General features: G+C 39.2%; 1 protein-coding gene and 1 pseudogene across 1 annotated transcript in view; both read right to left on the reverse strand.

Annotated features, from left to right (window-relative positions):
* PJA2 (praja ring finger ubiquitin ligase 2) overlaps positions 1-19,275 on the reverse strand; it is a 70,495-nt gene extending 51,220 nt beyond the window's left edge. Inside the window, exon 1 of the mRNA XM_043913762.1 lies at positions 19,145-19,275. The gene's annotated coding sequence lies outside the window, so the exon portion shown is untranslated. The remainder of the gene's footprint in view (positions 1-19,144) is intronic.
* A 2,448-nt stretch (positions 19,276-21,723) lies between these two features.
* LOC122701198 lies at positions 21,724-21,875 on the reverse strand (annotated as a pseudogene).
* Between the last annotated feature and the right edge of the window lie 3,238 nt (positions 21,876-25,113).

The raw sequence follows: 25,113 nt of genomic DNA on the forward strand, positions 1-25,113 counted from the left end.
TTCCCTTAGCCCTGCCACTGCTAAAAGAAGTTAACCCTAAGAACACAAACTTCATTTAAAGAATGTATAATGGCTTATGACAATAAGTGTAAAAAATGATATATTGACTATTTTTTAGAAGAGTCAATTGACCAGATATTTTAATCCCAAAGAAGAACCTATTCTAAATCAGGAAAACTAAAAATTTACCATTTAACATATGAAAACTTCATGTTTTGAAATTAATCCACTTATTTAGTATTTTAAAAGTTACAACCTGTGCCTTTTTTTAAAGTCTGGCAAGAGCTAAGCTTTTTATTTAAATGCCTTAACACTTGAGCTACTGCTAATTGCCCACAACCAACTTAAAGTTATTAGAAGATGACAGCTCTGAAAATTAATTTAAATCTATATGCTATCTGTCTAGCCATACACTTAGCTATAAATTAACACACATAAAAGTATACATACACATTCTCCCATATAAATTACAAACCCAGCAATAGGCTGTTTACTGCTCTAATATTGCTGAATCAAGTCAGACTGTTCACAATAGCTAAAAGGTAAGGGAATATAAAAAAAAATAATCCTGCCATACTGGCAAAAATACAAGCTCTGATTAATATTGTTTTAATAATAAGAAAAATAATCTGCAATAACTTGAATCTTCGCAGAATCACAGTACAATACATGGCAGATTTAAAGGATGGCCATGGATTTAAGTTCATGGATATTTTATCCAAAGCCTTTTCTCTGAAACAAGGCAATATTCCAGGCACTATTTTCAGTGCTGAGGATATAAAAATGAACAAAATAGACAAATACTCCTGCCATCTTAAGCCCTCCTAAAATTGTAGTACGGGGTACAGACACTAAACATAACAAACAAGAAATAAATGTTAGACAATTCAAGTGTGTGTGTGCTCAGTCACTCAGTGGCGCCAGTCTTCTGGCAACCCCACAAACTGCAGCCCACAAGGCTCCTCTGTCCATGGGACTTTTCCAGGCAAGAATACTGGAGTAGGCCGCCACTTCCTCCTCCAGGGAGATCTTTCCCATTCAGGGACTGAACCTGTGTCTCCTACATCTCCTGCATTGGCAGGCGGATTCTTTACCACTGAGCCACTTGGGAAGCCCACAGCCAACATCTGGAGCAAAAGAGAGCAGGGACTCCAAGGCTGCGAGGAGTGTGCCGTTTAAAACAGCACAGTTAGGGAAGGCCTCACCGAGGAGGGGTCACTGGGCAAACACCTGTAAGAGAAGGAGCCACATGTGCGGGAAAGAACATCCTCAGCAGTATAAAAGGAAGACTCTGAAGTCAGGATTCCCAGAAGTGACCATGGCAAGAAATCTGGAATGGAATGAGCAAGAAAGTAACAGACGAGGTCAGGAAGTAAATTAGAGATGAGGGAGTAAAATGGAACTGATCATGTAAGTCTTTACAGGGTAAGACAAAAAAGTCAAAGTGAAAGTCGCTCAGCCGGGTTCGACTCTTTATGACTCCAGGCCAGAATACTGGAGTGGGTAGCCTTTTCCTTCTCCAGGGGATCTTCCCGACCCAGGGATCGAACCCAGGTCTCCTGGACTGCAGGCGGATTCTTTACCAGCTGAGCTATCAGGGAAGTCCAATACAAGAAATGTAGGTGTTACTCTGAGTGAGACAGAAAACCACCAAATAGTTCTCAGAAGAGACATTACCTAACTGGTTTTAAAAGGAACACTCTGGCTACTGTGTTTAGACTGAAGGGGAACATGGTCAAAGGCAGGGAGACTGGTGAGAAAGCTATGAAAATACTGACAAGAGATCACAGTGATTTGGACCAGGGTAAAAATAGAGGCAGTGAGAACTTACCAGATAGTGGATATATTCTGAAAGCAGAGGCAACAAAATTTTCTGATATAGATTATGAAGGAAAGTAAGAATCTAAGGTTGATTCTTAACTTTTACAGCCTAGGCAACTAGAAAAACAGATGTGCCACTACCTGATGTAGAAAATTTGTGGAAGCAGCAGGTTTGGAGAAAGTATACTGAGTTTACTTCTGGATGTGTTAAATCTGAGATATCTATTAGATATCCAAGTAGAAATGTTAAATAAGAGGCTGGAGTTGACTGGAGAATTCTGAACTGCCAGTATAATTTGGGAGTTATTAGGATATAGATTAATACTCAAAAAAGGTTTGCTAGAGATGGCTTCTAAAATTAAGAGGTCAGGGAAAAAGAAGTATCTGGAAAACTAAGCAGTGAGAGAGGCAGGTGAGAGAAAGGAAAAACTCTAGGAGTGTGGACGCCAATGAAGCAAGCACTTCAGACCAGAGAACTGATCCACTGGGCCAAACTGCTGCTAAAAGAAAAGTGTGGCAAGGATCTGTAACTGACCCTAGACCTAGCAACAGGCAAGGTTACTGGAGCTCTTGACAGTGGCGTCTTTGGTAAAACGGCAAACACAGAAGCCTCATCAGAGCATGCCACTGAGAGAGAGAAGTGGTAAGAGTACAGAAATCATGAAAATCTCCCTGTTTCTTAATCATACTTCTTTTCAACATAAATCCATTTCTTTCTAAAAGATTCTTTTTGGAGCCCTCCAACATCCTGATAAAAACTGAGTCTACTTGCTCTCAAGATCCAACTACTTCTGGGCTATCTTGTGGTTGTGTTTTGAGTGAGGTCCCCTGATTTGAAACCCATGTTCTCCCCTCTTTTGTTTCAGAAACAGGGGTGTGTTCATTTTGTCTTTATTAGAAGATTCTCAAGCATTTGTTTTAGGAATTTTACGTAAGTAGGTAAAAGTTGGGTCTTTCCATATCAAAATATTTCCTTTTTCCATCACACTCTTGACTTATGTTCAAAACAAGATCATTTTTCCAACCTCTGCTTGATTGAAGGCACTGCTTTCTAAGCGTCCCATGTTGCTGTTAAGAAACTGTCCTGTCAGTTTATTTCTCATTCTTTTGTAAGTAAAGCGATTTTTCTCTCTGAATAACTAGGATTTCTCTCAAGAAATGGCATTCTGTATTTCACAAGGATTTTCTTTGGCCATTTAAAAAATTTCTATCACATAGCACTTTAAAGACTCACATAAAATTTTCTCAAAGTTAATCTTTTTTCTTTCCTTATTTTCTGTGTATTTGGCCCACAGAGTTTAATTCTTTGTCTCTAAACTTTTCTTTCTCATTTTCAATGTACAGAATGATAGATTTCATGTACTTTTTTACTTCTGGCTTTCTAGTATTCTCTATATTATTTCAGATTTCTTGCATTTCTTGCTCCCTGCTTCTTCTATCATTATTGTCATTTTCAATAGTGGTTCTTGTCTTATGAATAAAATGCAAACTAGAATCTCTCTGTAGATATCAATTATCTCTATTTCATCTAGGCCAGCTATATAGATAAGTTCAAAAACAATGCTACTCATTCCTATCTCTGAAGTATAAAAGAGAAAAGAAAGTAGAACAGGGAGGAGAGAGGATGAACAATAAAAACCAAAGTCATATGTCAAGATTAAAATGATTAATTAATCAGAGGCAGATTTGTATGTAAAGTTATTGGGAACATTTGGTCTCTTGAGTTTTCTCTAGAGAAGTGTTTTCTTTGCTAGTACTATTCATCTAATAATAACATATGATTCCTCTCTACTTGTGACAATTATTCATTTCAAATTCTTTAGTTTTCACATATTTCTTCCTAATTGCAAAAAACAAAACAAAATAATTATACAAATGTGCTGTTGTCTAAGAATTAAAGGAATTAACCAGAGAAGTATTAATTCTAGATCTTCCAATTATTAACTTAGGTGTCATCATTTTACCCCTTAACGAGGATAATATGCCAGCAGCTCTAGATAGGTAATGGGAACAATCTTCAAAGGAATACAAGGAAAAGCCTGAATACGGGCTCTACCCTCTCACGGCAGAGCTGAAAGAGTGAATTTAAAGACAAAGACCCTGCTTTAAGTGGGTGATGTCTATTAAATGAACTGTTTCGGTATACTGTCTAACATAATGATACATATTTAGACAGTTGTCAATGAAGGGATGAATGAATGCATGACAATTCTGTGCCCCTTTCTGATGAAAATATGGAAATATAGTGCAAAGAGGCTAAGAGTTGGGAATACTTAGATTCAAGTTCCAACTCACACACATTAAATGAAAGCTAGCAGTAGAAGTTATTCAGAAAACTAAAAATCTAAAATAGTAATAAAGCAAAAGACTTAAGCAAACAGAATAATGAGTGCTCATATACCTAAACGAACACAATACACACTGAAGTTGATACATACCAAGCTACACCTTTAATTGCCTTCAGAATCAGTTCTCCTATACATGGCAACTCTGTCCAGAATCCCACGGACAGAGAAGCCTGAAAGGCTACAGTCCATAGGGTCAGAAAAAGCCGGACACAAATGAAATGACTTAGCATGTATGCATGCATGCACACACATACCACTGAGTAGTCAATTAATACTCCAGCCTGTATAATATTCAAAGTTCACATTTATTACTATTATTTTTGCAATGTAGGCTACACATTTGTGTAATATCACCATACCTGTTAGAATAATGTAGTGGTTTTACAGCATGTCCACAAATCCTCTGATACTTCTCCTTAAAGAAGCAGAACCTAATTTGTTCCCATTAAGTGTGGGCTATACTTAGTAACTTGTTTCTAATAAGACAAAGTGAGAAAAGTGACTGTGTGATGTATAAGACTCAGGCACAAGATACTGTGGCTTCCTCCTTACCCTCTCTTGGCTCACGTTCTCTGGGAGAAGTAAGCTACTATACCGTAAGATCACTCAAATAGTCCTACAGAATGTGATGAGGAACTGGCAGTTTCTGCCAAAAGACAGAAGAAACCAAGGTCTTCTGGAAATAGCCATGAGAATAAACCACCTAGGAAGCAGATTCTTCAGCCTCATTCAAGGCTTTTTATGACTGCAGTTCCATCTTGATTGTAACCCTCATGAAGCCTTGAGCCAAAACCATCCAGTCAGGCTGTTCCTGAATTTCTGACCCACAGAAACTATGATATCATACACATCCTGAGCTGCTAGGTCTATTACTGCACAAACCTATCCTGTATTAGATAATAAATACAACCAATTTAAATTACCTGTGTTTAGATTCTGAATTTTCTTATACTTCCATCTACCACCACAGAGACTTTCTAGTACCACCTGACGAAAGTGCATTGTCTCCCTGTAAGAGATCTACTTGTTCTCACCCTGGGAGGTGCCGTGTTGGGGATGACAGTGTAAAATGAATTACACTCGTCATTCGCTTGTTGACAATGTCCGCACTGCTGCTTAGCATGTACACTCTGCATTTTTCCATGTGTCTGACATCCATCTGAATATCTTCTCTGGAAAAATGTCTCCTTATTTTTTGCTTTTGAGTTGCATGAATTATTTATACATTTTGGGTATTAAACCCTTATCAAATACATGATTTGCAAATATTTTCTCCTTTCAATAGACTGCCTAGAAATAATCTACTTTAAAACTATTCTTTTAGAAACAAAAGAGTTAATTAAGGGGGTAGGCAAAATGGATGAAAGGGGTCAAGTATATGGCAATGAATGGTAACTAGACTTTTGGTCATGATCACTTTGAGAAATGACTCTCTGCGACCCCAAGCACCGAAGCCCACCAGGCTCCTCTGTCCATGGGATTCTCCAGACAATACTGGAGTGGGTTGCCACGCCCTCCTCCAGGAGATCTTCCCAATCTAGGGATCGAATCCAGGTCTCCCTCATTACAGGCAGATTCTTTACGGTCTGAGCCACTGGGGAAGCCCACTCATTAGACTGCCTAGAAATAATCTACTTTTAAAGTGTCCTTTTAGAAACAGAAGAGTTAATTAAGGGGGTGGGCACAAGGGGTGAAAGTGGTCAAGTAAATGATGATGAATGGTTACCAGACTTCTGGTGATGATCACTTTGTAATGAACATAAATGTTCAATCACAATGTTGAACACCCAAAGCTTAGATAACATTAAAAAAAAAAAAAAAAAGAACAAAACAATAGTTCAGAAACAAATACAGCTTGATCCAACTATTTTAAGGGAGGGGGGGGGAGTCTTAATTAGTCTTCCAAGCTCACTGGAATATTTATTTTGTCTTCTCCCATATTTAGTTTTACATATATCAAAGTGCCCTATAAATGGTTCTTAAAATTTCTCCTAAAACAAACTTTTATAATTATCTAGCCCATATTTCCTTTAAGTAAAATACTTTAGTCACACAAAGCTTTGTACTTATTACCACACTTAAGCTATGAATTCAAAAATAAAAACTTCATGACAAAATACGTTTATAACAAACTCTGACAAATGCCACCAGAAAGCAGTTTCATATATGCTGGAACCAATTAAATTTAAACCTAGCTTCCTAACATTATCTCATCCTTCCTTTTTCAGCTGCTAAGGCAAAGTAAATATCCCAAGAGATTAATAAAGAATTTACTATTAGCAACTTAAGCTTATAATTATGTCTGACACTTATATATTATTTTTAGTGTATCTCTATATTTTTCATGTTTTCCTTCAACAAACACAAATGATTGCTTATACGTATTTACAACTGCAAAATATTCAGTACATCTAACTAGTATACGCATAGTAAGTAAGGACTAAGGTGATATAACCTCCATATATCACTGTAAGCAACTGGTCTTATTACTAAAACTAACTGCAGTAAATCAAGCAACCAACCACAGACTTAAAGTGCTTCTGCTTCGTTGACTATGCTAAAGCCTTTAACTGTGTGGATCACAACAAATTGTGGAAAATGCTTAATGAGATGGGAATACCAGACCACATTACCTGCCTCCTGAGAAAGCTGTATACAGGACAAGGAGCAACAGTCAGAACTGAACAAGAACAATGAACTGGTTCAAAATTCACCAAGTAATATATCAAGGCTGTATATTGTCACCCTGCTCATTTAGCTTATTTGCAGAGTACATCGTGTGAAATGCCTGGCTAGATGAAGCACAAGCTGGAATCAAGATTGTGGGAAGAAATGTCAATAAACTCAGATATGCAGATGACACCACCCTTATGGCAGAAAGCAGAGAGGAACTAAAGAGCCTCTTGATAAAGGTGAAAAAACTGGCTTAAAACTTAACACTCAGAAAACTAAGATCTCGGCATCCAGTCCCATCACTTCACAGCAAATAGATGGGGAAAATGTAGAAACAGTGTTGGATTTCATTTTTCTTGAGCTCCAGGGTCACTGCAGATGGTGACTGCAGCCACCAAATTAAAAGACACTTGCTCTTTGGAAGAGAAGTTATAACAAACCTAGACAGTGTATTAAAAAGCAGAGACATCACTTTGCTGACAAAGGTCTGTATAGTTAAAGCTATGGTTTTTCTAGTAGTCATGTATGGATGTGAGACTTGGATCATAAAGAAGGCTGAGCACCAAATAATTTACACTTTCGAACTGTGGTGCTGGAAAAGACTCTTGAGAGTCCCTTGGACAGCAGGGAGATCAAATCAGTCAATTCTAAATGAAATCAACCCTGAATATTCATTGGAAGGAATGGTGCTGAAGTTGAAGCTCCAATACTTTGCCCACCTGATGAGAAAAGCTGACTCACTGGGAAAGACCCTGATGCTGGGAAAGACTGAGGGTAAGAGGAGAAGGGATGACAGGATGAAATGGATAGGAGTTTGACTTGATGGACATGAGTTTGAGCAAACTCAGGGAGATAGTGAAGGACAGGGAAGCTTGGCGTGCTACAGTCCATGGGCTCACAAGTCGGGCATGACTAAGCGAATGACCACCACCACCACATAAAAACTTCCAAGGTATGACTAGCAAATTCTGCAAATGAATAACTTTAGAAATGATAATACCTAAATCAGAGAGAAATTTTAAGGACAGCTGTTAAAACTTCTGAGATGAGTTCTCTTTTCTTTGTGAAGGGCAGGGCGCCCTGGAATGGGTTCGCCCCGAGAGAGGGGCCCGAAAAAAAAAAAAAAAAAGAAAAAAAAAAAAAAAAAACTTCTGAGATGAAATGACTTTGCTATCCTTAGTAACAAGAGATAACCTGATAGAAGGCTAGCCTTGATTATCTACTATTTTTCTCTTAACTATTACTCTTCTCTGAAGATATTTTTGCAAAGTATTATAAAAAAGGAACAATAAACTCAGCACTGATACAGTGAAAATTACATTACAAAATGTAACTCAAACATAAAACATACATAATCAGAAACAATCTAAAAATTTTATAGACAAAAAACTGTATTTTCAAATTCTGTTCTGGTAAAGCCTGTATCTCACCAAGTTTTTATAAACTTCTCATTCTGTTACAGAAAAGTCTTGTAAAAAAATTTTTTTTAAGACTATCAATAGCAATCTTTGAGGAAAGAAGTGAAATATAACTCTCAACACACTAGAACAATAAATAATTTTTGTGGTTTACCTTAAGTATAAGGAAAAGGTTAGAGTCAAAGAAAAGTGAGATCAAAGAATAAAATATCAATTCATTAAAAAAAAAAAGATGAAGAACATTCCTCAAATTTACCTCTCACTTAGATAGGAAGATCCCTGATTCATGTGTCACAAATAACAAGAATGCTGCTCAACCTACCCTCTTTTGAGATACGCAAATTAATCAGCTTTAAGCAGAAAAGCTGGAAAGAACTTAACACTGTAAATCAACTACACTTCAATTAAAAAAAAAAAAAGCTGTAGAGATTTATTTTCATGTCAATAAGCCAGAAAAACAAAAAACCAGGGTACAGGAAACAAGGAAAATAAAAAACTCAATGTTATGCATACCAAAAGGTAACAAATGTCATTTGATGCTAAAAATCACAAAATATGCTCAGAATAATGTATCTGTGATAGATAATGAGATGTGTGCACTATCAAAAAAAAAGAAAGAAACATGACTGAAGGTTGAAGAGACACAAAAAACTAGCAAGGCAAAATGTTGAAGCAAGATTGTATGTACATGGGGGCTCCTTGTACTCTATAGACATGTTTGGAAATTTCCATGATAAAAACTTTTAAATTATTTCCCCTTTCTTTGCAATCATTTATTGAAGAAGTGTTCACATACAAAACTCTTAAGGATACATTACAATCCAAAGAATTTTTACATATATATATATATATAAATATATATATGTATCTCTAACTACTCACCTAGATCAAAATTATTTACCATCACTTCAGAGGGTTTTCTCTCATCCCTCCCAAGACACTGACTCCTCTCAACCCAAAGGCAACCACTCTCCTGACTTCTATTACCCCAGTTAAGTTTTTCAGATTTTAAACTTCATAGAAGTAGAATCATGCATCATAAACTCTTCTGCGTCTATTTACTTTTGTTTGACACAATGTTTCTGAGATTCATTCATGTTGTTATAAACATCTTTGTACGGGCTTTTTTTTTTTAAACTTTTCTTGAGTATACATGACCTGGAATTACTGGGTCACAGTATAGAGCTATGTTTGGCTGTAACAGATCCTGACAGCTTTGTAAAGCGGCTGAAACAACTTACATTCCCACCAGCAATATATAAGAGTGTTGTTTCATATCCTTGGCAACACTTGATATTGATTCATATCCTTGGCAACACTTGATATTGTCAGTCTCTAATTTCAGCCATTTGGTAGGGGTGTGATGGGATGGTGCCTCATTGTGACATTTCCCTGATGAGTAATAATGTAGAGTACCTTTACCTACACACATTGACCTTTTGGATATCTTCTGTGAAGAACCTGCCTGCTTTCTTGCAGACTTTAAAAAGTGTGTTGCTTGCCTTTTTCTTTTTGATTTTTAAGAGTTATACTTTCTGGATACAAGTCTCTCACCAGATTTACTTAATGTGAGTATATTCTTGTAGTCTGTGGCTTGCCTTTTCTCTTTAATGATATCTTCATGAATAGAAATTCATAACTTAGTCTAATTTACCGACTGTTTTATTTAAGAAATTTTTGTCTAATCCAAGATGATCAAGACATTCTGGGTTTGCTTCTAGAACCTTGATAATTTTAGCATATACAGATCCAACTCAAATGAATACAGTATCAGGTAGAAATCAAGGTTCTTTTTTTCCCAAATATTCAATATCCAATTTACCTAACACAATTTATTAAACATGTTTCTTAACTTTAGTGGAGCTTTTGTCATAATCCAAGAAACTACATATGTGAAGGTTCCATTTCTAGACACTCATATTCTTCCACTGGTCTTTTTGTTCATCTTGTTTTAATATAATACTATTTTAATTACTGTAAATTTATAGCAAGTCTTGAGACATTTAATTTTGATATAAATTTTGCAATCCATTTCATCATAATTTTTAAATTCTGGGATTTTAACTGAAATCGTATTGAACCTATAGCTCAACTTCGAGGAAACTGACATATTAACAATAGTGAGTTCCTACTATATAAAGATGAAATATTTCTCCACATACTTAGGTATTTTAAAATGTCTCCTAGCACTGTTTTATAATTTTCAGTGTAGAAGTTTTGCCAAAGTTTTTATTAGATTTATTCTTAGGTATCTTACATATTTTGATGATTTTCTAAAAGTACTTTTCTAATTTTATTTTATACTTTTTGGTTGCTAGTACATAACTTACATTTTTGCAAGCTGTCCTTGTATCCTTGTATCTTGTTAAATTCACATATTCTGTGAATATGTGAAAAACTTTACTGGCAAACACTGTAAAAATTTTTTTCCGTTTTTTAAAATTAACCTTTTCTAACCTGACTGGTTTCTAATCTAACTGGTTAGGATTCTAATGTAGTTACATAGAGAAAAAGATATGTGACATGAAACAAGGTTTTTCACTGAGTAATTTTATCAGCTGTAGCATTTTGTTGTTGTTGTGATACTATACAGAAAATTAACACTGTTTTCTTCTATTCCTAAATTGATGAGGATATGCTAACTGTATCAGTGAGAAAATGCTACTGGACAAGTGGCACTAATAAACTCTTCAATCTGTAAAGAAACACACTATCCATGAAATGCAACGAAGCAGAGCACAATAAAAACTGAAGTATGCCTGAATGAAGAGTAGAGTACTCTCAGAGCACTGCTTCAGCTGCACTCAACAAGCTCGGATGTAATCTTTTTGTTATTTTTCAGATAAAAATGTTTTCTAATATTCATCATGACTTCATTTTGATTCATGGACTATGTAGAAATGTCTTAGTTAATTTTCAAACATGTGGAGCCTACTGCTGCTACTGCTAAGTTGCTTCAGTCGTATCCAACTCTCTGCGACCCTATAGATGGCAGCCCACCAGGCTCTTCTGTCCCTGGGATTCTCCAGGCAAGAATACTGCAGTGGGTTGCCACTTCCTTCTTCAATGCATCCATGTATGCTAAGTCACTTCAGTTGTGCCCAACTCTGTGCAACCCCATGGGTCTAGCTACTTATTTTTATGTTGCTGTTGTTGTTCAGTCGCTTTTTACTTTTGTATCATGTGCATCTTTAAAGCGTTTAATCACTAAGTCTTGTCCAACTCTTTTTCGACCCCATGGACTGTAGCCTGCCAGGCTCCTGTCTAAGGGATTTCCCAGGCAAGACTGAATTGTAGTTAATTCCACAGGGTTCAAAGAACATGTACTGTATAATTTCCATCCTGTGAAATCTGACGATACTTTTTAAGGTCCACAATATTTTGACAAATGTCCCGTATGTGCTTGAAAAGAAAAGCATAGCCTTCAGTTGTTAGAGAAAATGTTCTATTAATGTCAATTATATCATGTTGATTAATCATGTCATCCAAATTTCCTATTTCCTTACTGATATTTTCATATATTTGTTCTATCACTTAAACCAAATGTATATTTAAAATCTCCAGTTATGAATGTATACCTATCTTTACTAATTATATTAACTTCTATATTCAGAGGCTATGTTATCAGGTAAATGCACGCTTAGGATTATTATGGTGTCTTGATGAATTGACCTACTTATTATGATATTTTCCTGTTTATTTCTTGCAATATTTCTTCCTTTATGTCTATTTTGAACAATATTACAACTCATACAGGCATATCAGTTTTCTTTTGGTGAGTACTTGCAAACAATACTTACTCAGTCTTTTTATCTTCATATTATGCGTGTCTTCGAAGTGTCTTTTTAAATAAATGCCTTTAGAAGTTTTTTAATCATGCAATCACTAATCAAAAGAAAGATGGAGTAGCACTATCAATATCAGAAAAGTAGTCTGCAGAAGAAATATTACCAGAGATAAAGAAGGATACTACATCATGATAAAGGGGTCAATTCACCTAGAAGACATAACACTCCTAAACAAGTATGTATCTAACAACAGAGATTCAAAATACATGAAGTAAAAACAGTTGGAAGATGAAGCAGAAATAGACAAGCCCACAATTACACTTGGAGACTTCAACTCTTTTTGCAATGACCAACAAAACAAGTAGACAAAACCTCAGTAAGGAAACAGAAAACCTAACAAGCATCACAAGTCAACTTGACCTAACAATTACAGAATATTTAATACAAATGATTAATTTACTATTTAAAATGGAATGCAGACTTTATAGAATATCCTGCCCCAAAGCAGCATGACATACATTATTTTGAACTGCACACAGACATTTACCAAGACTGACCATATTCTGATTCATAAAACTTCAAAGAAGTCAAACAAAATTATACAAAGTATGCTTTCCATCTATAATAAAATTAAGCATAGAAATCAATTATAGAAAGAGAGGCAAAAATCACCAAATAATTGGGAATTAAACAATATACATCTAAATAATCCATGGGTCAATGTGAAAGTCACAAAAGAACTCAGACAATATCAACATTAAAATTTGTGAGACCATCTTATGTAGTTCTTAGAAGGAAAAGAAGAAAGGTCTCAAATCAACAGCCTTTTAAGCTTACACCTGAAAAAACTGAGTGGATTTAAATCCAAAGCCCATAAGAAGAAACAGTAAAGAGTTAAAATCAGTATAACTCAAAACTTTTTTAAAAATAATAAAATAAAAAGCTGGATCTTTGGAAAAGTTAACACAATTGATAAACCTGGAAATGAACTAATAAAGACAAAAGAGAGGTCACATTGACAACATCTAATGAAAGAAAAAGCATCACTATGGATGCCATAGTGATTAAAGGGACAATAAGAAACAACTTCATGGCAATTTAATAAAGAGACAAATTCTCTGAAATTCACAAACTACTAAAACTCATATATTAGTTGACTCACATATCAAAACCTGAAAGTTTTTAAGACAAAATTAGGTTATCCTTACCATCCTATACCTATTAAAGTAATTAAATCCATCCGTTTTCAACAAAGGAACCTAGGCCCAGAAAAGTTACCTTGCAAACTCTGATAAACATTTATGAAAGAAATAGTAATCCTATCCAGAATTTTTCAGGAAATACAGAGGAAGAAACACTTTAGTCTATGAGACCAGCATTATCCTGATACAAAAATATTACACAAAAAGGTATCTTTCATGGACACAGATACAAAAAATACTCAACAAAATATTAGCAAATCTAATCTTCTAACTTATGAAAATGATAATACATCATAACCAAGTGAGGCATATCTAGATAATGCAAGGCTGACTCAACATTTGAAAATAAATCAATGTAATTCATCTTATTAACACACCAAGGAAGATAAATCATAAGATCATCTCAATAAGTTAACAGTTAAAACATTTGAGCACACTCAATGTCCAATCATGATTAAAAAATTCTCATCTAAAAACAGAACGGGGACATCCTTAACTTGATTAAAGGATTATTTTACTTAACTATAATAATATGTAGTATATAATAAAACTTGATCAAAAGTCCTAGCAGACTTAACTGAAAGATTTTTTTCCCTAGGATTATGAATAAGACATCTGTTCTTACCACTCCTATTCAACATCATACTGGAGGTCCTAGTCAGTGCAATAAGGGGGAAAAAAAGGTACAGGGGAGGTGGTTACATACAAATTGAAAACAAACAAAAATGCTCTATATTCACAATTGATGTTAACTTTCTACATGAGAAAATCCAAAAGAATTTACAAAGGAAAAAAAGGTTATTAGAACAGGTGAGTTTAGCAAGGTTGTGAGGTCAAGGTCAGAATACAAAATCAACTGTATTTCTACATACTGTCAGTGAACAACTGGACATGGAAACTTTGGAAAATTATCATTTACAGTATTATCAGAAGTGATGAAATACCTGGATATAAACCTGACAAAAGCAACAACTTATGTATCTTGCAATTATAAAATATTAATGAAGGAAAATGAAGACCTTTGATTAAAACCAAATAGAGATATCTCATGTGCTTACATGATTATTCAATATTAAGATGTCAATTCTTAATATTGATCAATGTACTCAATGTAATCTAAATTAACATCCCCTCAGTATTTTTTGTAGAAACCAACAAGTTACTTCCAAAAATTTTTACGAAAAAGCAAAGGGAACTAGAATATCCAGAATGATTTTGGAAAATAAAGTTGAAGAACTTACATTATCTGATTTTAAAACTTATTATAAAGCAACGATAATCATGAATGACAAAGTGGCACTGGCGAAATGAAAGATAACAGAGATCAAGGGGATAGTTCAGAAACACACTCACATACATGGTCAAACTGACTTTTGACTAAGTGGTGGTGGTGCTGCTGCTGCTGCTGCTAAGTCACTTCAGTCGTGCTAGAACCAGGAAAATAAACTTGATCCTTATTTCACATCATATACAAAAATAACTCAAAACAGACTGATACCCCTTGACATAAAAACAATAACATTTGTAGAAGAAATGTAAGAGGAAATATGCCTGACTTTGTACTGAGCAAACTCAGAACACAGAAACACAAATTATAAAAGGAAAAATTGATGAAGTGAATTTAATCAAAATTAAAAGCTCCTCTGGGACAATGAAAAGGTAAGCTTCAGACTGCACTGAGTGTGTATGCATCTGTACGGGTCAAAGTCAAAGGACTTCTACAGAAAACTGTATAAAGAATTCCTCTAACTCAATAGACAAGCAATTCAATGTTTAAAAATGGCAAAAGATCTGAACACATACTTTACAAAGGAAGACAAACAAATGATCCAAAATAAATGATAAATTCTCAGCATCATTAGACATCAGATAAATACAAATTTAAAATACAGTGTCATACTACTACATATCCACTAGAAGGGCTAAAATTAACCAAGTTTGATGAGAACATAGAGCAACTGAACTGTAAAACGGGAAACAGTTTGACAGGTTCTTATAATTAAACGTTCATTTACAATACAACCCAACAAATCCATTTGTAAGTATTTAACCAAGAGAAATGAAAATATATGTTCACACATTCATGAATGAATGTTTGTAGAGCTTTATTAATAAGAATCCCAAACTGGAGACAGTCCAAATACCCATACATAGGTGAAATGGTCAATTATTGTGGTAAATCAATACACCATAAACTATTACTCAGCAACAAAAGCCATGAACCAGCTAAACATATAAACACATGGATTATCCTCAAAAACAACATAGTGAAAGAAGAAAACATGGACACAGAAAAATACAATTACATAATTTATTTATATAAAATTCTAGAACAAATGAAACCCATCTATAGTGAGAAAAAGAGAACAAACCGTTTCCTAGAGCCGAGGGTAAAAAAGTGACTTACTGAAAAAGGGCAGAAGGGAACTTTGGGGTATGAGAGAAATATTCAGTATCTTGACTGTAGTAATGAAAATCTACTCTTGATTGTGGCAGTGGTGACATGACTGTATACATCTGTCAAAACACACCGAGCCGTACATTTTAAATCTATGTATTTTATTGTAAGTAAATTATCCTCAATAAAATTGATTCTGTAAACAGCTCTTTTGGGAAAATATTAACCAGGGAATACTGGTGATGCCCCTATACAAATACTCAAAAGGTATCAAAAACATGAACAAAATTCAATACCCATTTATGATTTTTTAGAATGTCACCAGAAATTAAAAACAATAAAATCACTTGAAAAGTTAAGAATACAAGAAAATATTTTAACCTATTATACTCTCCATTTATCAGAAAGCTTCAGTAAACATCATGCTGATGCTGCTGCTAAGTCACTTCAGTCGTGTCCGACTCTGTGCAACCCCATAGACGGCAGCCCACCAGGCTCCCCTGTTCCTGGGATTCTCCAGGCAAGAACACTGGAGTGGGTTGCCATTTCCTTCTCCAATGCATTTAAGTGAAAAGTGAAAGTGAAGTCGCTCAGTCGTGTCCGACTCTTAGCGACCCCATGGACTGCAGCCTACCAGGCTCCTCCGTCCATGGGATTTTCCAGGCAAGAGGATTGGAGTGGGTTGCCATTGCCTTCTAGTAAACATCATAATTGATGCTAAAACATCAGAAACAATCCCCTTAAGGTCTAAAACACCACCAAGTTGTGAACTATCACTGCTATTATTTAACATTATGTAAAAATATATACTAGCCAAAGTAATGATTAAAAAAAGTGAAAGTATTAGTTGTTCAGTCCAGTCAGACTCTCTGTGACCCCAAGGACTGCAGCCCACGAGGCTCCCCTGTCCTTGGGGATTCTCCAGGCAAGAATACTGGAGTGGGTTGCCAGTCCCTTCTCCAGGATATTGTCCGAACCCTTGGAACGAACCCAGTTCTCCTGCATTGCAGGCAGATTCTTTACCAGCTGAGCCACCAGGTAAGTCCTAATGTAATGAGGAAAACACAAATTATAAAATTTAAAAGCCACAAAACTGTGAATATTTTCAGATAATCAACTCAGTAAAGTGGTTAGATACATGATAAGCAGAAAAAAATTCAAAAGTTTTGGTATAACTGGGAGGGGGGGGGGGGGTGGGGACCAATGTTACTGAAAGTTTCTATCCACCAGAGCTACCAACATGGAATACCATAGAGTTTTATGGAATAAAACTATAAAACTTTCCTTAAGCAAGATGTGAATTAAGAGGCATGCTATACATACATATCTATCAGAGGGGAAAGATTCAGTATCACAAAGGTAAATTTGCTCCATATTAATCTAAAATTTCTGTATGATCTTACTCAAAACACCTAAAGGATCTTTTATCTAATTTGCAAGTTGAGTCTAAAGTTCATTTGTAGAATGCATAAGATTAACTTCGAAAAGAGTAATAAGGAGGGAGAAACTGTTATCAAAATTTAAATGCATACTGTTTTTAATCTAGCAATTCAATTTCTAGGAATCCATGCTCCAGAAATAGTCACATAAACAGGAAGTTCACTGAACAGCTGACTCTTATCATGAAGGTAGAACTAGAAGGGGAAGTGGAAGGTGCACTTTTTACCTTACAGCCTTTCCATGCTGTTTGAAATCTTAAAATTAAAAAAAAATGTAAAGGATATTATTAAAAACAAGTAACTGTAAAACTTGGCTTCAAATAAAGTATTATTTGTGGTAAGAAAAAGAAACTAACTTAAATGTCTTTCAGTAAGGAAAGGAACGGTTAAGTAAATTACAGCCCATTGAAATTATTTAAGTATCATTTAACTTTTAAAAAGTACCAAGGGGACTTATAATTTACAAGGGAAGATGGCCAAGATACACAACTTGGCAAAAAAAACAAGTGATATATCAACGTATTTAGTATATTCCCACCAAACTCTCCCAACTTTACATGTATGCATATGTGTTTAAAAGTGTACATTAGGAAGACGTACAGTACTGTTAACGCTAGACACTGGAACGAGACTGGGGGATAAAAAAGAATGTTCACATTGCAGTTAATGGTTCATTTTCTGTATTGCTGAAATTTTACATCTAGTTTGCATGTCTGTAACTGAATTTTAAAAATCAAAATTATTTCATATAAAAATAATAAATTCCAGAAGACATGGGGAAAAAAAGTCCAAACGTTCGTTAAAAATCTCTTAAATGTTTATCTTCGTGTTTATTTACATACTCGGCAAATGATCTATAGTCTTCACCAAAAGGGGCTACCAATGTAAAGACATTTAACTTACCAAACAGGTCATGATAAAAAATAATGTATTAGGTATTTAAAAAAAACAACTTTCCCGGAAGCAGCCGACTCAACGCAGTGCCTATGCGTCTGTCAAAAAAAAAAAAAAAAAGCCTGGAGAGAGAAGTCTTCTCAACAGCTCTTCCTCTCAGTGAGGAAGGCTGCCCCTCTCCTGTTCGGCTCGGTCCGAGCGGCGCTCAGCGCCTGGACGCGCGCAGAGCCACTGACGAGCCGTCAACGCCGAGCCAGGCCGGGGTCGGGGTCTGCCCTGACCCGCCGCGCTGACGGGGGCGCCGGGCTGCTATTCGGGCGCGTGATGGCCGCGGCCTTGGCGGGGATCTGCGCGCCCAAGTCTCGGGGACGACCGCGGGGCAGGGGGGCGACGGCCATGGGCGGCTTTCGGGGGCGCGGAGCTGCCGCAGGCTCGCGGCGTCCGACGGCTCGGCTCTAACCGGGTGCCTGACCGGGGGTGCGCGGGGTCTCCACACAGGGTGACTGAACGGGGGTGCGCGGGGTCTCCACACCGGGTGACCGGGAGGAGGGGGGTATTCACATGCGGTGTGAGCGGGGGTCTCCACACGGGATGACTGAGTGGTGTGAGCGGGGGTGACAGGGGTCTCCACACGGGGTGGGTGGGCGGGGGAGCTCCACACCCGGTGACTGAATGGGGGTGAGCGGGGGTCTCCACACGGGGTGACCGAGTGGGGTGCGCGGGGGTCTCCACACGGGGTGACTGAGCGGGGTGAGCGGGGGTCTCCACACGGGGTGACTGGGCGGGGTGCGCGGGGGTCTCTACACGGGGTGACGGGGGCGCGGTGAGCGCGCCGGGGGAGACGGTCTCCTCACACAGCCGCGCTGACGGAGAAAGGCAGCGCTCGCGGGCCCAGCCGCCAAGGGCAGCGAGGAGGAGCGGCCTGCGGAGGCCCCGCGGCCGGCGCTGGAGGAGCGGGCCCAGGCGGCGAAGACTGCCTCTCCCAGTCAGCGACCCCACCCACCATGGCCGGCGCGGCGGGCCGCGGACGGGCCCCGCTCGAAGGCCGGGACGGAGAGACGCCGGCGGCGGAGGCGGCAGCTTCCCCGCCGTGGCCCTCGCCGACAAAGTGACCCGACACCGGGACCAGCCTCATTTAAAGAAAAGGAAAGCAATCCCCTCACCAAGCTGAGAAGCGGCTCCGGAGCGAGGACGGGAGCCGGTCCTCCAGCCGCCGCCGCCGCCTTCTTCTCCGCCTCCGACTCCTCCCCCGCCCAACGCGCAGCAGCCGGCGGCGGCGGAAACACGGGCGGCGGCGGCGCGCCCCGCCCCTTGCGCCGCGGCGCAGGCGAGGGCGGGGGGCGAGCAAACCCCGCCCCCAAAGCGGACTCCACCAATAGGCTTAAGAGGCCGCTGCGGGGGGTAAGCCGCATGCCCAATCGGAACCTGAGGAGTGGGCGCGCGTCAGTAGTTGGGACGTGGCGGAGCAGGGGAAAACACTCGTCCTGTCTATGCGCCCCGCTCCCAGGTCTCGGCAAGGGGGAACCTCGCCGATTGGCCCTAGAGCGGAAGGACAAACCCCACCCCCGCCCGGCCCCGCCCCCTTTCCCTGCAGCACTGCGACGTTTGAGGGGGCGGGGCGCCGTGCCGGGCAGGGACCGCAAGGCCTTCAATGGGTTGAGCGGGGAGGCAAGGGCGGGGACTCAGGGGAACGGAGTCCGTGCGGAGAACTGGAGAAGGACTGGCGCAGTTAGGCTTTCAGAAATGAAGGTGCAGCACGCGAGATGGAGGTGTCAAAATCAATCCTCAGTCAGTCCAGTCGCTCAGTCGTGTCCGACTCTTTGCGACCCCATGGACTGCAGCACGCCAGGCCTCCCTGTCCATCACCAACCCCCTTGAGCTTGCTAGTCGGTGATGCCATCCAACCATCTCATCCTCTCTCGTCCCCTTCTCCTCCCGCCTTCAATCTGTCCCAGCATCAGGGTCTTTTCCAATGAGTCGGTTGTTCGCGTCAGGTGGCCAAAGTACTGGAGTTTCAGCTTCAGCATCAGTCCTTCCAACGAATATTCAGGACTAATGTCGTTTAAGATGGACTGGTTGGATCTCCTTGCAGTCCAAGGGACTCTCAAGAGTCTTCTCCAACACCACAGTTTGCAAAATCAATCCTAATTTGACTGTAGACCTAACAAGATTAAGGTCTCCCGGGGTCATGGGTAGGCCGAGAGAAGATAGCAGGAGGAGGAAGGGCAGCTGTCCCTCCCTGCCCACCTTCTCCCCTCCCACCCCGCAGTCCCGCAGGCAGTCCTCTGTCCCCTCATTTCTGATTCTCCTGGGGGAGGGGCGGGTCATATGGAGGTGCTTGCGTTTCCTCTGTATAGCCACGGCCTGACCAGAGGCTTCCAGTTTGCACCTTGGGGCGGATGGGTTGTCAAGCCGGTAAGTATCAGCTCCCATCACTTGCAACCAAGATAAATACAACAGCTGTAGCCCTTGGACACCTTAATTAATTCAAATATGGGTAACAGTTTAGTCAGTCGTGTCCGTGATGCTGAATAGTTTCTTCGTCCTGCACGTGTCCTCTTTTCATGCCGAACCTGTCTGCTTCTGTGATTACAGTCCAGCCCTCCTCCCATCTTACTGCAAGCCTCTTCACCCCCACCACACACATGCCCAATGCCAAGGACACATTTATCTTATCACCTGCGCCAAGAGTTAAGAGCCCCACTTTTTGTGCTGTCCCTGGCAACTGCAAAATCTCCTGCCAGTGAACCCAGACTAATTTTTTTGCTGCTGATGAAAACAAAATTATCCCAACTTTAGTATAAAAGTTGGACTATGAGAATTGGCTAGGCAGTTTGTGGAACAAAACTCTCAGCCCACTGATATAGTACATTTCTTACCAAGAAACCATTTCCTGCTTGATATTTCTCTGCTTCACACGTGTTGCTCTTTCTCCATCCACGTCTCTTCCTCTTTGAAGGAGAACTGATACTTTAGTCACATTTCCCTTGTCTCCTTTTAGGATGTTGTATACTGATCCAATTGGATACACTAATCTGTTTGTTGGGGCAGGGTTTTCCAAATTTTAATCTCTTTCATATAGTATCTGTGTATACATTCACAGTAGTGTTTATTTTCTTTAAATGTGTTTTTCCTTCAGTTTCTTTAAGAGGAAGACTTCGTAAATTACTATAAATTGAAAGCCTGTATCACCTCTCCCAAGTTGAAAGCGGCTGAAGGAGAAGTGAACATAAAGCAAAGTTTTTAAATTCTGGGGATTAAAGAGCATTTTTTTCTACTAAAGTCTCTAAGCCTAAAGCCTATTGCCTATAAAAAATGGAAGGTTACCAAGCACTAGAGACATATTTTAAAAGCAAGCAGGGAAATGGCATTTTTATCATGATATAATCAAAGGAGAGAAAAATAGAACCAAAATAGGAATCACACTCTCACTATGTGAGTCTTTTTTTGTTTAATCCTGCATGCATGTCCCAAGGCATCAGAATTGATCTATGTTACTCTTTGAGAAACACTCCATGTATTCTAGAATCAAAAGGCTACACTCTCACTATATACTAGCTCCTGTGGAACTGTCATGGTGCCTCTGGGTTTGTCATTTAGCTTGTTGATGTGTTACAATGAGCATATATTGAGGATTAAGGTCTAGTCAAAATTGACTTATCTGACATCTTGGACCCATTTGATTATAATCTGTTTATATTGTGTCCTCGGGCTACGTTATCCTTTTTCTCTTTTTCCCCTGAGGGGAAAGTTCCCCACTACCACAAATTATGCAGTTGAGTTTCCCACATTTAGGGAAATTGCAGGGGCCAGCACATCTGGAGTGTAATGGATGAGCCTCACTTTGGAAAAACTACCTTCGTGATCATTGTATCTCCCCTGTCAGGTAAATATGGGCTATGTCACTTTTTCAAAGGTTGTGCCATGTCCCCTTCCCCATTTCGATACCTAGCATGTAGTAAGTACTAAACACTTAGGTAGTGTATTTTTTATGTATATATATAGATAGATAGATAGATATAGGTATATCAGTTCAGTTCAGTCGCCTAGTTGTGTCTGACTCTTCGTGACCCCATGGACTGCAGCACGCCAGGCCTCCCTGTCCATCACCAACTCCCGGAGTTTATTCAAACTCATGTCCATCCAGTCAGGGATGCCATCCAACCATCTCATCCTCTGTCATCCCCTTCTACTTCTGCCTTCAATCTTTCCCAGCATCAGGGTCTTTTCCAATGAGTCAGTTCTTTGCATCAGGTGGCCAAAGGATTGGAGTTTCAGCTTCAGCATCAGTCCTTCCAGTGAATATTCGGGACTGATTTCCTTTAGGATGGATGGTTGGATCTCCTTGCCATCCAAGGGACTCTCAAGAGTCTTCTCGAACACCACAGTTCAGGTATGTAAAAATAATATGTATATGATTTTTATGTATTGTTGTTGATTGCAGAGGGGGGAAGCACTCCCTACGGCAATGAAATGAAGGCACCACTTTTCATTTCTATAGGATGTAATGCAGTAGTTATTGAGGTGTGATCCCCATACCAACAGAATCAGCATTAATGTCTCTAATATGCAAATTCTCAGGTAGGTCCAACTTCAGACCTGAATTGGAAACTCTAGGTGTGGAGTCCAGCAATCTGTATTTTAGCAAGCCTTTGTGGTGATTCTGATGCATGTAAAGTTTGAGAACCACAGATGTAATAGGTAGAGGATTGGTCAACGAGGGAGACGCCCTGAGTTCGAATTATATCCTTAGAGTGACATCACAAAAATGGAGATGCAAGCACCTCTGAAAATTATTTTCTCCATAAAAGCGATGAGAAAGCTGGCAACATTGTCAGAGTCAGCTTTTTCAGAACTCTGGAAATCAACCAAGGGCTTGCAGCAACCCAGGAAGCATTTCTTCAAGAAAACAGCTTACTCTAATCCAATCTCAACTCCAGTTCCACTATCGCACTGAAAAATAATAGCTGACAACCATGGTGAAAAGGAGAATCGTGGCAGATGCCAGACAAGGCAGAATGAGGCTGGGATGCCTTCAGAGCCTATTTCCAAGGGAAGAGTCATCATTTGAACTATCTGCTGGTTCCCCAGAAAATCTCACTTGCAAGCCTGGGAAAGCTTTTTCCCCAGAAGCGTTTGTCAAAAAACAAGCAAACACACACTGAGAGGCGATTGATTAACTCTGCACACCTTAGGCAGTGGCAGCAGTTTGGAGCAGCAAAATTGGTTAAACAGAAAGCTTCAAAGGAAAAGCTAGAGAATGTAGGAGCTTCGTAAGCTCCAACACATTCATAAGAATCCAGAAACCAACACACATGCCGAGGATTGTGCTAAACAGTGCATAAACTTGGCAGAGACTTCAGAAGGCCCTAAACATTCACTCTTGAGAGTCCTTGGGACTGCAGGGAGATCAAACCAGTCAATCCTAAAGGAAATCAACCCTGAATACTCATTGGAAGGACTGATGCTGAAGCCGAAGTTCCAATGCTTTGGTCACCTGAGGTGAGGAGCTGACTCATTGGAAAAGACCCTGATGCCGGGAAAGGCTGAAGACAGGAGGAGAAGGGGACGACAGAGGATGAGATGGTTGGATGGTATCACTGACTCAATGGACACGAGTTTGTGCAAGCTCCAGGAGATGGTGAAGGACAGGGAAGCATGCTATGCTGCAGTCCACGGGGTCGCAAGGAGTCGGACACGACTGAGCGACTGAACAACAACAAAGGCTGATCTTGAGGCTTTGCATAAGTAAGAAATGGAGACTAAGGGGAAACTGTCAACTGCCTGGCCTCGTGTTGAACCGTGACCCAAACACATACACCAGATACTCAACAAACCCTGGGAGACGTACTATTGACAGTTTACTTAATCCAATTATCTAAGCATCATCATGGTCCCTTACAAGTCTAGAAGCAATGCTATCTTTTAAGGAGCTGTCTTACCGATGCCAGGAAAATGTTGCTGTTTATGGTTGAGCAGGTATTTCTGCTGATGGGGGAGGTTTGGTCAATGTGTAATGTGCTGTAGAGGGAAGAGCGGAAACCAAATGGTAAAGAAAAAAATTTTTATATTTAAATGTTTCTTGTCTTGTCATAAAATACGAATTTTATTTCACAATTTCCCCCTTTTGATCATTAATCATTTGGTAGAAAGCAGTAGGTGAGCAAATATTTTCTAGGGTAGTTGCTTTCCTGCCCTGGGTCTGTCATATCCCTTGATACCAAGTCCTAATAGGTTAGTTCACTGTTTTTGTTGGGTAATACTAGCAGAATGTTTGGCAAGGACTGACAGTCAATTCTAGGTTGTCAAATAAGGCTTAAACCAAGTTTTCTCCCATGTGCATTGTGTATGCCTATTATTTTATAGAGAACTATTGGCATAATCTATATTTTCATTTGATTGAAAATATAAATATACTATCTTAGTATAAGCAAGTGACACATAGAATAAAAGAAACTATTACCTTATAAGTTCCACAAAGTGTAACTAAAATTGCCTGTAGGATCAACAACATCATTAGTAAAAACTTAAGCCAAGAGCCTCCTAGACCAAAGCACTTTCCTAGAGCTTCCTCTAAGCTGGGAGGAGAATTGTTCAGAGCAGAAATGTGACACTTCACTTGGGTTATCAGATCAGTTACATTTGAAGCCTCATTAGGTGTAAAGATACAGCGTTCAGTACATGCTACAGCACAGACTCCCCATTCAGTTCAGTTCAGTCGCTCAGTTATGTCTGACTGTTTGCGGCCCCATGGACAGCAGCATGCCAAATTCCCCCTTGGGAAACAGCTAAAATATTGAGGGCCATGAAATTCTGTGAGACTGCTTTTCTCATCATGGAAATTTCCAAACTGAGAACCTAATGGGTTGATTACTATCATTCAAAGCTTGCTGAGTGAATTTTGTTAAAGCCTCTACATGGATAATATCTTCTGTTCCAAGTGAAGGAACAAATACTGCGATCAAATGATCATACTTTTGGAAAACAGATTGAGCCCAGTGTGCCTGTATTAAACGCAGATTGACAGATTGGCTGGGGCTGTTTCCAAGATTACCTGTAGGTGACCTTGAGCCCAAGGGAAACCAATTATATATCTCCCTAAACAACCTGGGGAGACTCGATGTCATAAACT

Source organism: Cervus elaphus, chromosome 9 (assembly GCF_910594005.1).
Source record: "Cervus elaphus chromosome 9, mCerEla1.1, whole genome shotgun sequence".
Taxonomy (NCBI): domain Eukaryota; kingdom Metazoa; phylum Chordata; class Mammalia; order Artiodactyla; family Cervidae; genus Cervus; species Cervus elaphus.